Here is a 14995-nt window from a genome sequence, read left to right as displayed (position 1 = left end):
ACCATGACGTTGCGGCCAGATTCAGCACGCGTCGCGTCGAGGGCGGACCGCGTCGACGTCGAGCTCGCTGTCCCTGCGCCCGTCAGCCCGGACTACCAGGTCCGCCATGTGTCGAAGCCAGTTCTGCCGTTGGACCAGGAGGAGGGCGAGGAGGACGCTGTGGTAGCGCCGGTTGCCGTCGAGGGTGGCAAGACAATGCCCATCGACGTCGAGCTCCTCCCCCCTGGCATAGTGAAGGTGGAAGAAGAGGAGATGGCTCAGGATCAGGTGGCGTAGCTGTCCAACAAAACGGTGGTCAAGAAGAAGGCTTCTCCGTGTGTGGTGCGCCGCTCACGCCGCCTCAAATTTCTGAAGAAGTGAAGATGGGCACAGTTGCTGAAGGAGGAGGAAGCTGCTGATTATCTTAAGTTAGGTATGCTGTTATATGTTTCAGCATATAAGTTAACATTATTTTGGGTTTGATGTTGGTTAGGTATGCTTTTATATGTAAGCATATAAGTTATGCAATCGGTACGGTTTGATCGGGTTCTTTGTGGCTGAAGAACTGAATATCTACTGCTCACCCTAAGTGCCAAGTTTAGTTAAATTTCTGATGGAGCTTGTCATGGCCACAGGTGATGAATTATGGGCGATAATGCTGGGATGTAAAGAACAACGGTAAAGAACTTACCTTTTTGCCACCAAAGTGAAGGACTGAAGAAACCCTAGCTGTGGGTTCTCCCGGCCCGCCGCCGCCCACGAAACCCCCATCCCCTCTTCCACTAGATCCGCCGCCGCTGCCTCCTGTGCCACTGAATCCGGCCCACCTGCTTGCAGGACCCAGGGTTCGACCTAACTTGCGGTCGCCACCGCTCTTCTCGCCGCAGCCGCCGCCGCCCGACGCCCAGCTCGCTGTCATGCTTTCGCCGTCGAGATTTGGAGGCGCAAATAGAGACAGAGGGCTAGGGATTTGGAAAGGGAAACGAGAAAAGGGGAAAGATCGATGTGAACCTGGCAAAATGGGCTGGTGTAGCGCTGTCGGGAAGATAGCCCACCTGTGGGGCCCCTCACGTGGTTAGATGGGCCGTGCCTGGCATTATGGTGAGTACAGAAAAATTTAATTATACATATAATAAAAAAACAACGGGTTTGTAAAACAAACTAGAAAAATATGATGCCTGATAACACGCGATAGAGCCAACGAGCCGACATGACTAATTTTGATGAGTGTAATATTACATTTTGGCTCAATATATTTACTTATCTACCATGACTACTTTTCATAATAATGTGATGAGGGGGAATTACTAGGAGATTATGCAAGATGATGACATGTAGATAGCTAAGGCAAAATGCTAAGCTTGGTAGAGTTTAAAAAAAAAGTTAAGATTGTGAAATTTTTAATATGAAACTTACGAGAGCAGTTGAAGAGAAAAATAGACTATTATAAAAAATTGGAGAAGGAGAAAAATATTAAGCAAGAACACTTGATAAGTGAAGCCGTGAAAAATACAATTATAAAAAATTGGAGAACAAGAAAAATATTAAGCAAGAACAATTGATAAGTGAAGCCAAAACTTTATTGGTACGACCAATGTCTTCTCCGAGCGAATTTTATGACCGAATTGTCTTGTACGAGCGAATTGTCTGACAGACACATACACATGCATGTGCCCTGTTTATTACATAAAAATTATAGAACCCCGAAGATAATCATGCCGTCGAAACCTTCGACCGGACTAAATCCAAACCACTAAAACTTCAATCTTGCATGCCGCATGAATTCTTCAGGCGCCTTTTCCTTGCGATTTCGCGAATTTTGTTCTTCACACACTCCATCGAGTTTGAAGGTGACATAATCAACTCTGCGACGAAACGTCTTCTCCTTGCGTCAACGGTGGCCTGCAAAAAATGACATAAAGGTTACATGAACCGAAGTTGCTACACCACCATAGTAGCTAGTCTACAAATGAAAATAACAGCATACCTGTGTAAATTGGCGGGTGATTCGGTCCCCGTCCCAATGTTCTAGACATTCTGTGACAAAAAGGCCACAAGAGTTCCTGGTACATATGCAAACATTAGCGGTGGGCAATACAAACATGTGTGTTGTTGTTTGATTGTGCATGATGTCCTATTAACTCACCCATCCTCTTGCTGGGGTAGGTCATACTCGTTGATAGGCCACTTACTTACGTCCGGATATTTCCCTGGTGTAATAATATTTGCCTGACACATATCGTTTGCTATAGCCATTCGCTATAAAGAGGATAGTGTTAAAGAACAATCATAAACAACATGTAAGAGCAATGGTACAAATGTTGGTTACATTACCAGTGCTTTAACAGTCCTTTCAGTCAGGTCCAGAGGATAGAGCGAATCGAGAACTTGGAATTCTTTCTTGATCATGTGCATGACCACGGTCATCCAGTGGCTATTGTCGATATTCAACGCGATATACGTCTACAGTGCAAAAAACCATTACGGATCAAAAGAAATACTTGATGAACTATCATGTAGTGATGAATCACAAACATTACGTACCTTATCACACACAATATACTCTTTCGTGACTCTATTAAAAGCTCCAGCTTTGGTCAGAGCACTATCCATGTTGCAGCTCGATGGCAATGGATCGTCATGTGCGATAGCACGATCTACAAGGAATTTGGACCTCCACGCTGGACAGAGGTAACGATCATGACCAACATGCAGCTCCAAATGTCCCATATAAGCATCAATAACCTGCATAGAATATCAGCGCATTACATGTTGAAAGTTGAGACATAGATTATTGAGCATTTTAAAAACAGGACATGCAAGTAGTACTTACATCGTCCGACAGCCATCTATGAGCTAGTACCGGTAGAATCCTTTCGGAAGTCAGAGTTATGCCACACCCTTCACTGTAGTAATTTTTTTTGTTCTTGTTCTTCTCAGTGCTAGCAGCTAACTCGACAAATGAAATAGCTACATCAATTATTTCCGGCGTCAACTCATCTGCCACAACCTCTGGCACATTATTGTTCGAAAATAGAGCTGCATGAAATAATATGAACGTCAACAATGGTGATCATATGCATTGGTAGTAAATAAAAGAAATTAAGAATGTTAGTTACGATACCTCTAGTAGCAGTACTAGTACCAGAGGTTCTCTGACCACGGCTGGTACGCCTGCCGGGCTTGTCAAGTGCGTAGGGGGATTCAAATTTCTTGGGAACGGTCCGCTTCCGCTTACCGGACATAACCTCCTCATCCTTATCGATTGTTACACCCTTTTTTCCATTCGCCTTAGCCATGAACTTGCTGACAGAAGATGGACAAATGTCTATGTCCGATGAAGGTGCTACAGTAGAAGTACCAACCACCCAAGGGTTTTCCGGTGTACCCCCACATACATCATTACGCTTAACAGGTGAAGCTTCCTTGTGTCCATTCATCTTCGGTGGGGTTTTCTGTTTGGCAAACTAAATCGTGTGAACATTTCTGGACGTAAAAAATTAAACGAGAAAATTATAGACAAAAAGATAAATACATAGTACCTCAGGAACGGTTTTATGGTCGGGAAGCACTATATCAGGCTGCGTCATGTCAATGATCGACTGTCCATCACTGTCCATGTCTTCCTTGTACACGAATTCCTTCTTTTCATATGGACCATTCTCGAACGAATCCACTTCGCCCGGATCATTGTCCGCGGATGGCACGGCAGCAGCCGACTTGTACATGACACCTGCTTTGTTCAACTTCTCCAACAACCTCTGCAATAGAAATATAAACTTAGTAATGGTAGCATGGTTTAAAACAGCAAACATACTGTAAACTATAAAGTTTGGGTGTGATACCTTAGCAACTAGATCAGGGATTTGCCTCATCTGGGTGTGTATGAAGTCCATGCACCGCTTCATTAGAAGCTCCATCAAATCTTCTGAAAATGCGGTTGTCGTCGACTTCTTTGCGTTTCCAGTTACAGGCTTGGTTTTTGGCTTCATGGTAGGCACATTATTTAGGATGTTGGGCTCCTGAGCCCTATATTCCTGGGTGATATTATTTTCGATCTGCATGCGATATTGAAGTACATGTCATGAATAAAAAATAAATAGTATTAAGTTACAAAACATTTAAGAAAGACGAAACACAATGACTTACCATTACGTTACCACGGCCGCGCCCATTATCATAGTCGAACCTATCTCTCCTAGTGGCTGCACTTTCTGTCCAGTTCCTCATAAGAGGTTGTATGGACAAGTTGGGATTATAGGCGCATTCGCCTTCGACCGGTTGCACCTTCTCCCAGTACAAGTACTACAAAAAAATATAAGAATTTAGAGTTAGTAATACATCACATAAAATTGCAATGATATGATAATTGACATTATACAACAGGTCTCATATGTGTACCTGCAAGAGAGCCAAATTGCCTTTCGGCCATTGGCGGAGGTGTTTTCCTTTCTTCACTATGCGAAGGCAATCAAGGAGAACACGCATGGTGAAGGCATTCCAGTTAATCTTTGAAATACGTTTCACATCTTCGACCAAAGCGTAGTACTGCTTTGGCACAATCTTGCTTGACATGGGAGCAATAATTGTTCCTAACAGGACAAGCACTACTTTGCGAAGGAAATCGTCGCCGGTGGCTTTACTTTTAATTATGTCCTCAATGAGATTATCTATCACTATGTTTTCTGATGTCTTACTGAGAAATTGTGGCGGCACCCGCTCCTTCATGTCCTCGCCTTCTTCAGTCAGAATGTCCGAAGCGGACAGTCCTTGGTTCTCGAGGTTCAAGATGCACTCGACGTCGACCGCACCGATAGTCACCTCCCCAACCTACTCTTGTATAATGAACCTGCCCGTGCTGGCCTGAAAATTCTCAATCATATACCTAATCAGCAGGGTACGCATCTTAATAGATGGTATCTGCAGCATGCTGCGCAATGATGTATCAGCCACTCTAGCGCGTTGACCGCTCGATAGATCTGCAACAAGCTTGCTACATTTCTCAACTGCGCATACTATTTCTCCATTCAGCTCGTCCATCCTGTTGAAAGAAAATATATAACTTCGTGACATTAGCTAACACTAAAGCAAAAATAACAATAGGCATGCAAAAATATAAAACTTTCTGGTAGTAGCTAACACTAATGCAAAAATAACACTAATGGAAATACAAAACTATCACCATGTATACTGCAACATGCAACCAAGTGTGTGCTGACACGAGGTAATAAAAAAATAACTACAATTGGTAATTGAATTTACTTGCATCTGATCAAGTTCTTTGAGTATCATATAAATTATATAACCAATAAATTTAATATGGTAAACTGATACTAATTCGTCTGGTTGTCTTACTAACAGGGTGACAAATTGTTGAGCTGTAAATAAACTAGAGTCTATAGCAATGGTACCTATTTGAGGTTCATCAACATCTAATGTTAATAACTCTTTAATGTTCTATGTGCACAACAATATAATTGGATCGTGTGACAAAAATATAATTGGATTGTATTGCGTCATGCTTCTCGAGAAACAACATCTTATTCTACCATGCTATGAAAGAACCAAAGAATGTTTTCATCTACGCCATCTGGTCAGAACGCATCTAGTCGAGTTCATACTAGTTGAAAATATGTGGTAAACCTATGTCCATCAAAGCAACGAGACGGAGGAAGTAGCTTGCTATGAAGGCGCGAGAGAAGGAGGACAATTTACTTGATCGGTCGACGAAGATGAAAGAAGTCGGCGATGCGTTCTCGACGTAGTTCGTCGAGGTTGGCCTGCACGTGCGGACGACCTTGATCTTCTCGGGGTTTTTGTGGCGTGTGGGATGCGGCGGACGGAGCTGTCGACGCCTCGCCGGCAGGAGTCGATCTAGTCAACGACATGTGCGAGGAGGAGGAGATTATATATGAGGTCGACGCCTAGGTCGTTGTAACTTCCCTATGGCCAATCTCGCGATCTATATTTTCCTCCGTTGAAGCGAGGCTGAACGTGCTCCTCAATCGTAGGATTAGGAACATATGGATTAGCACGATCCCAGAATTGTGTAACAGAACGGCAACTACTCCCGTGATCGACGTGCGTGTGATCGATGTGCATGGAAAGCGCAGCATTGTGGGCTCCACAATATGGATCCGACACTTATTTGCGGTCTGGGCCGGCCCACCTACCTTTATTGTTTCTTCCGTCAAAATAAATATCATTGGTTCATCCCTAAAAAACTCTTTCACACGTATTAGTTATTGTATAGTTGTATATGTTCAACAATATTTATAGTATCTCTATCATTTCTACAATATTATACATGCATCGAGTGTCGGAAATGAACGGTACTTGTCATGCATGCATGCCATGGTCATCGTAGGTTATGGATTAAGTTTGGGATCATTTCGTGAGATCGTAGGTTACGCATAAACCACTTTCAGACCTGCCCTCCGGCAGACCCGAATGGTCCTACTTGTACATGGTGCATGTGGAAGCATGCATGAGATGACCCCAACTTTTGGGAGCTTGTGGGCTTGGCCAATGTGGTCCCCCAGGCAAGGTGTGCATGAATTCGGACACAAAATGCACGTTGCGTCACGTGGCGGCAGTATTGTAGGGTTTTGTCCCCAGAAAACCCTAGAAATTGCATCGAGTGTCGCAAATGAATGATACATGTGACAATGCAAGCCATGGTCATCGTAGGGTATGCATGAAGTTTGGGATCATTTGGTGGGACCGTCAAGGAAAACAAATTTCAGGCTTGACCTCCGGCAGACCCGAATGGTCCTGCTTGTACATGGTGCATGTGGAAGCATGCATTAGATGACTCCAACTTTTGGGAGCTTGTGGGCTTGGCCAATGTGGTCCCCTAGGCAAGGTGTGCACGAATTCGGACACAAAACGCACGTTGCGTCACGTGGGGGTAGTGTTGTAGGGTTTTGTCGCCGGAAAACCCTAGAAAATTCATCGAGTGTCGCAAATGAATGATACTTGTCAAGCATGCATGCCATGGTCATCGTAGGGTATGCATGAAGTTTGGGACCATATGGTGGGACCGTTAAGGAAAACCAATTTCAGACCTGATCTCCGACAGACCCGAATGGTCCTGCTTGTACATAGTGCATGTGGGGGCATGCATGAGATGACCCCAACTTTTGGGAGCATGTGAGCATGGTCAATGTGCCCCCCTAGGCAAAGTGTGCATGAGTTCGGACACAAAACACACGTTGCGTCACGTGGGGGCAGTGTTGTAGGGTTTTGTCGCCAAAAAAAACCCTAGAAAATGCATCGAGTTTTGGAAATGAACGATACTCGTCATGCATGCTTGCCATGGTCATCCTAGGGTGTGCATACAGTTTGGTCTGAATTGCTGAGACCGAGAAGATAAACCTGCTCCTAGTACATGGTGCATGTGGAGGTATGCATGCGACTGTCCCAACTACATTTGATTTAATATTATTTCAAGTATCAAACAGAAAATAAAATTTATAATTTGGAATGAAGAATTGAAATAATGAAGAAGTGCAATAGAACATAACATATTATCTTACATTTTGGAAATATTTCGAATATAAAGAAGAGAATAAATATTAGAATGAAGAAGTGAAATAAAACAGAACATTTTATCTTACAAACTAAAAATATTTCAAAAATAATAAAGATAAGATTATTAGAATTAACAATTAAAATAAAACACACCATTTTAGTTTATATTTCGTAAATATTATCAATATACAAAAGAGAACGAACAAATGAAATTAAACACAACATAATTTGGCATATTTTTTAAATTTTAGTAAACACTTTTAGAAATAATATAGAAACAAGAGATTTGATTTTAAATATTAGAAATATAAACAAGAAAATATAAAACATATCAGCGCGCGGGTAAGGCTGCCCTGGGCCAGCCCGCCCGAATTGGGCCCAAGGCGGAGCCGCGCAGGGCACATCGCAGCGCACAGCCGTTGGGTGGTGGGAGTTTAGTCCCACCTCGCCAAGCGAGGGAGCGCCGCACCGGTATATATACCCGGCTGCGACTCCCCTCACAAGCTCCTATCAATTGCAGGCAGTACATTTCCTAACTCTCGTCCCCTCTGCCCCGTGGGGCCTACTAGTAGCAGATATATTCTGCACCATGGGCCTGCATCCTGGCCCATGCACCGCAGGGTTCCTAGTCGTATGCAGGCCGTGGAGTATGAATTCTCCTGCTCTGGTAGGTGGGCACTTTTTTTTGGCATATTGCCATGTGTATTGATCTTCAAAGCCCACACTAAATTATACACATGCTCACTTGCATTCAATACACAATTTTTGTGTGCATACATGACAAGTTAATGTTTTGACCTTCAAGTCATCTAATAAATTTTACACATGCTCACTTACATGTAATACACATGGATACTAATTGGATTTCAACAAAAATGAGGCCGTGGTGTATGAATTCTACTACCACATGCATGCCATGGTCATGGTACGATGTGCAAAAAGTTTGGAATCTTTTCGTGGGACCGTCAAGGAAAAACCTCTTCCAAACTTGCCCTCCGACAGACCCGAATGGTCCGGCTTGTACATGGTGCATGTGGGGGCATGCATGAGATGACCCCAACTTTTGGGAGCATGTGAGCATGGCCAATGTGCCCCCCCAGGCAAGGTGTGCATGAGTTCGGACACAAAACACATGTTGCGTCACGCCGCGGCAGTGTTCTAGGGTTTTATCACCGCAAAACGCCTACAAGATGCATAGAGTGTCGGAAATGAATGGTAGTTGCCAGGCATGCTTGCTATGGTCATCGTAGGGTGTGCATAAAAGTTTGGTATCAATTGGTGAGACCGAGAAGAAGAACCTGCTTGTAGTACATGGTGCAAGTGGAGGCATACATGCGATTGTCCCAACTATATTTGATTTAATAATATTTCAAGTATGAAACAGAAAATAAAATTTATAATTAGGAAAGACAACCATGAAAAGTGAAATATGAGAGAACATTATATCATACATTATTTAAATTTATAACTGTCAGAACAAAGAAAAGAGGAGAATATAGAAAACAGAAGAAAAAATTTGAACGAATAAGTGCAATAAAAGACAACATATTATCTTACATTTTGGAAATATTTCAAATATAAAGAAGAGAACAAATATTAGAATGAAGAAGTGAAATAAAACAGAACATTTTATCTTACAAACTAAAAATATTTAAAAAATAATAAAGATAAGAAATATTGGAATGAAGAATTGAATTAAAACACAACATTTTAGTTCATATTTCGTAAATATTATCAATATACAAAAGAGTACGAACAAATGAAATAAAACACAACAGAATTTGGCATATTTTTTTAAATTTTAGTAAACACTGTTAGAAATAATATAGAAATAAAGAGACTTGATTTTAAATATTAGAAATATAAACAAGAAAAGAAACAAAGAAAATATAAAACGTATCAGCGAGCGGAGTAAGGCTGACCTGGGTCATCCCGTCCGAATTGGACCCAAGGCGGAGTCGCGCAGGGCACATCGCAGCGCATAGCCGTTGGGTGGTGGGAGTTTAGTCCCACCTCTCCAAGCGAGGGAGCGCCGCACCGGTTTATATACCCTGCTGCGACTCCCCTCCCAAGCTCCTATCTATTGCAGGCAGTACATTGCCTAACTCTTGTCCCCTTTGCCCGGTGGGGCCTACTAGCAGCAGAGATATTCTGCACCACGGGCCTGTATCCTGGCCCATGCACCGCAGGGTTCCTAGTCATATGCAGGCCGTGGAGTGTGAATTCTCCTGCTCTGGTAGGTGGGCACTTTTTTTTGGCATATTGCCATTGTGTATTGATTTGATCATGAAATCACACACAAAATTATACACATGCTCACTTGCGTTCAATACACATATTTTTTTTGCATATATGACAAGTTAATGTTTTGACCTTCAAGTCATCTAATAAATTTTTTTAAATTTGTTTGGATTTTTTATTAATTTATAATGCCCTCTAGACTGACTGGTCAAAACATCGGTCTATACCTCAGGGGGGCATTGTAAAATATTGTTTTTCAAAATTTTCTTTCATAACCATGATTGGCACATGTGGGTCACCATGTTCAAGAAAGTTTGTGTGATTTGGAGGTGGTGGGGAAAATCACATTTTTTCAAAAACTGGCTTAAGTTAGACCAAATGGCCCCTCCGGAATGCGGTCATTTTTTCGACCACCTCCAAATGACCTCAACTTTGGCACACATGATCTATTGCACAAACGAAGGTGGTTTTCCAAGGTTTTATAATTTTTTGAATTTTTTATTAATTTATAATGCCCTCTAGACTGACTGGTCAAAACATCGGTCTATACCTCAGGGGGGCATTGCAAAATATTCTTTCTATATTTTTGAAATTTTTTGAATTTATAATGCCCTCTTATATTTGTTTACTTTTTTAATGCCCTCTCTTTTTTGAATTTTTTATTTATAAAGCTAGGTTTCCAAGATGGCTAGGATGGCCCATCCTTTTCCTTTTGTTTATTTTTTTCCTTTTCCTTCACTTTAAATAAAAATTACCTGAGCACTCCAAAAATAACATAAAAATTACATGAACCCTCAAATAATAACATACCAAAAATTCAAAAGGTATTTTTATCAAACACATCTTTTTGAATATTTATATTTTCTTTTCTTATAAATAAGTGACATTTTCAAAATTCTAATAAGTAGGGTAATATAACTTTATTACAAAATAAAGTAGATCTTATTTCAAATTCCTTTTTTTTGCACACATTATTTTTAACTAGTATTACATTACTCATCTAAATTTACATTTAATTCATTCACACTTTGATGATGGAATATTTGCTCTCTAATTGCAACATAGGTTCAAATGATGGAACATTTGATCTTTTTGCTTATTCAAATTATGCGTTGATGGAATGTGTGAGGATGAACAATTATCAGTAACTTTACTAAAACCCATGTACTATAATTCATGACAGCCATTTTGGAACATTGCCACATTCAATATTTGGTATAATTGGCACATGGGCACAACATGTTGCACTTGCCCACAGCATAGACAAGTGGTGCAGCATGTCTCAAGCAACACTGAAGCGCCATTTGTGATCATTGCACCATCGAAACAACAACTAAACATGAAGGAAGCATTCACCACCAATAAAGTTAAGGCCACACATATATAGATAGCATTCTAGGTTACCACCATAGGTAGCAGGCAGTTCACAACAGATCCAGTTCAAACACACAATACATTACATTACATTACATTAATATAGCAAGTTTTCAAGCAGTTAAGACCCAGATGCAGCATTCCAAAAGTAAAACATCATCAAATATACTGATGATGAGTACGGCTTCCAGCTTCCGATGATCAGCATGATGTACGACTAGAGGTCAGGGTTTCTCAGGACCTTCAGGAGGGCAGAATGCTGACCAATGATCTTGTAGTCATGACTGGAGATCGATGTAGCCCGGCAATGTTCTATCAGATGCTCCAATAACTCAGACCTGGGCTTGGGCTTGCTGCAGTAGGGGCACCGGTACTTTTCATTCCTCCAGTTGTAGTACTTAGCAGGTCCTTGGACCCTGATCTTCAACACCTCCTTCTCTTTAAAGGACTCGATGTTCCCCTCGACCACATCATCTCCAGATTCATACTGCACACATTAATGACTGACATTAATACATTATGCATTCAAAAACTATAAACACATAATACTAACTCAATGCAGAAATAACATTTCAACTAGGCCTTACCTCGTACGGCTCATCTTCATCAGACTCATATGGGTAGAACCCAGTCTTGTCCCACTTCCTCTTGTTGCCCAGAAGATCCTCCTCCTGCTGCTATATTGTCAAACATGCACATCAATTACAATGATTGAATTGCAGTTCACAGAATGTCATTACAAACAAAATTGTGAATGTGAACCACATTGGTATGTTGCAAGTGACCAAATGCTTTCCTTATAAATACAGAATCTAAGCAATCAATCAACAGATAAATGATGCCCTTCATAAATGCTAATGAAAATGCAAGCTGGATTCTTGACATTCCCTGGATTAACCCAAGACTTTTCTTTTGAGGGAATTCCCCCCCACACTACTTAATGGAAACATATAGTATATTTTGTTGCTAGGATCCTGCCTTGGAATGTTTACTTCACACTTTACATATAGTATATACTAATTACAGAAGCCAACTACAAATTTTAATATGCACAAATTACTGTTTTTGGGATAATGCAGCAAAGCTCCTACACATATTAATATAATGCAGTAGTTATTTAGGTACAACTTCAACTATAAATGCAAACATCTCTAGCAAACATCTAAAATTTTATTACTTACCTAAACAACAACAAATTATACTATAGATGAATCTTGTATCATCTAAATCAATTCATTGGCACATCTTAATTAATGCATTCCAAATCAAATATGTTTCCATCCAGTATCATTGAACCACAGATCAAATCAAATAATCATAAATGTCAGCAGCATTGAACTACAGATCTAATAATCATATGACATCTATCTGATCTTAAATTCCCCCTTAAATAAGGTATTCATCCTCATACTAATTAAATTCTAACAAGCAAAAATTCAACTACTAATCTAATAAGCATCTGAAAAAACCCAAGATGCTTTTATCTCTGAAGCAACGACATTGGAGAGGATGTTCAATGCTGTCAATATCTCTGAAGCAACGACAAAATTCCACTACTAACCCAAAGTAAATAAGCATAGAATGCCCCTTCCCCTCGACCACGCTTCCCCTCTCCTTCAGAAGCCCCAATTCAGCACAAAAAAATCCAGCCCTTGAGAAGCTCTTTTTGATTAACATGACAACACCCAGTACATGAGCACATCCTTCACTATATTTACAACCAAACTAATGCACCATCTAATCACCTCACGTAGACAATTTCCAAAAACACAAGGCCGTGCACAACTCATCTCATAGCCTTTGCCTGACAGGCATCAATCAAGCATCAAATAACTGCAACTATGACAACATGCATCAATCAAGCATCTAAGAATTGCAACTATGACAGCCATAATCCCTAGAACTAAGCATCCATTTAATTAATCATCAAGCCAAAGAACTAAAGCAGGCACCAACCCAAACCAATACAGAAGTATATATTTGACTCCAAACACCTAAAGAATTGCAAAAAATTCACTACTAATCTAATAAGCATCTGAAAAAACCCCATCCCTCAATCTGGCTACTTCTAACCTAATCTAATAATCATATGTGGTCCACCATTCTTGCACGAATCAAATACAGAAAAACCCTAATGCAGAGAAAACCCTACCTCCAACAAATCTAACCAAACAAAGTTCTGGCCACAAACCACACAATCTAAAAACTACCAACTAAAAGTTAGCCGCAGATACTTTCTACTCCGCTTCCTCCTCGCCGGAGCCGGCCTCCACCTTCTCCACCTCGTGTGCCTCGCCGGAGCCCGCCCCCACCTTCTGCGCCTCGCCAGAGCCCGCCTCCACTTTCTGCGCCTCGCCGGAGTTCGCCAGAGCGGGTGCATCTGGCTGGACCGCGCCGCTGCGGCCCGCCCCCGCCTTCTCCAGATCTCCAGCGGAGGGAGCACCGCGCTGGACGCCGGCACGCCCCCTCACAAAGGTGCCCGCATCGACCTGCCGCGCCTGCTCCACCAGATCTGCGCCCCAATCGGGGCGCTCGCCTCCTGCGTCCGTCATGGCGATCGAGAGGATGCGGTGAGGGAGACGAGGAGGTTGGAGAGGAGAGGGAGTGGGGAGTGGAGAGTGGAGAGAGGGAGACGATGCGGCGGGGGAAAATGGTGGGCGATGCGGCCGGAGGTGGTTGTCGTCCACATTTATATGATGCGACAGTTTTGGCAACTACCCGTGACACGTGCTGCCCCACGCGCAGGCGGGTTCACGCGTGCACGAAAGGCCGCCGTATACAAACAAATACGTATATGGACGGGCATATGTATACGGCCAGGCATACTATCTAACCGGGCCCGTACGGGCCTCCCAGGGCTCCTCGACGGCTATACGCGGGGGCAACAAAGACGATCGTGCCCCTTGTTATGGACCGTTTTTGGTTCATCCTGACCGTCGATGTGTTTTTTCACCCCGCGTTCAGCCGGGGGGGGGGGGGGGGGGGGGGGGGGAGCACCGGAGCAGAAACGCTTGCAGAAACATGAGAACAACTATGTGTACCATGATATACTACGCTGCTTCGACCTCGAGGGCGAGCGATGGAGGCCCGGCGTGATCCATGGACCGCTGAAAACCGTGGGCAAGATGAAGTGGAGCGAAACAATAGCGATGCGCATTACAGAGCTCAACGGCGCCTTTTGCATGGTACAGATGGTGGCCGATCGGTGCTACTGGAGGAAGGCTGAACGGCCGATTGTTCCGTCCACCAACATATGGATCCTGGAAGATTCCGTCAAGAGCAGCTGGATCAAAGCTTACACGATCACAATGGCCCAGTGCGTATGCCGTTATATGCCGTTGAGCGTAATGCATGATGGAAAACTGCTGTTACAATGCTCACTTGATTATGGGAAATCGTTGGTGCTTCAGATCTACGATCCTCGTACGGATACATGCACGCAAGTCACGGGGACTCCGGAGGATCTCGCCGGCAGAATTGGCGTTTGTAACTTGCGTTTGGACAGTCGTGTGTCTCGGTAGAATTCATTAGCACACTTTGTAGACCAAGCATTGTTCTTTCTTTCGGTAACTAGCAAGGTGAAGCCATGAAAAACTAGAGAGTACGCTGGACATTTGTGATATTCTACATCATTGTTGAACTATATACAGGACGGTGATTTGCTAGCCCAAGAAAAACACACTATATATGAGTCATATCTCATATGCCCATGCATGTCTGCCTGATGGCCAGCCATCTTTCTTTGTACCGTCTAAGTTTTGAGTGTCTGCTTTGTTGGGATTTGTTCACAAATCGGTCACATCTAAATACAACGAACACGCATGCATAAAAAACTTTAGCAAGCGAACCAACCTGTGGTTGGATGGTT

Source organism: Triticum urartu, chromosome 3A (genome assembly GCF_056163025.1).
Source record: "Triticum urartu cultivar PI428250 chromosome 3A, HENAU_Tu73, whole genome shotgun sequence".
NCBI classification, from domain to species: domain Eukaryota; kingdom Viridiplantae; phylum Streptophyta; class Magnoliopsida; order Poales; family Poaceae; genus Triticum; species Triticum urartu.
The sequence above is the reverse complement of the archived record's forward strand: the minus strand, read 5'-3'. Positions refer to the sequence as shown.